Consider the following 427-nt stretch of genomic DNA (forward strand, 5'->3'; position numbering starts at 1 on the left):
CCTCACACCCCCAGCCCCCCCATGGGTGCCCCACCCAGGCCAGGTCCGGCCCTTTAAGAAAAAAAACCCAGAATAGAATGCCCTGGGACTCACCGCTCCTGCAGCAGCTTTGGGGGGCTTGTGCAGAGCCCCCCACGTGGCACAGAGCAGCAGGGGGCAGAAGGGAGCGGTGAGTTCCGGGGCTTTTCTCATTTGCTTTTTTTTCTAAAAGGTTCTGGAGCTGGCCCAGGCGGGGTGCTAGGGGAGTAGGGAGGGGGGGTCGGGGGACTCACGCAGAGCCCCCCACACAGCGTGGGACAGTGAGGGGCAGTAGGGATTGCCCTCCCCCCTGAGCAGCACACGGTGAGTCAGGGCTTTTTTTTCCCAAAGAGCTGGAAGCTGGGGAGGACGGGGCAGCCATTGCTGAGCTGGGAGAGATGGGCCTGGC

Source organism: Alligator sinensis, unplaced genomic scaffold (assembly GCF_000455745.1).
Source record: "Alligator sinensis unplaced genomic scaffold, ASM45574v1 scaffold17_1, whole genome shotgun sequence".
Taxonomy (NCBI): domain Eukaryota; kingdom Metazoa; phylum Chordata; order Crocodylia; family Alligatoridae; genus Alligator; species Alligator sinensis.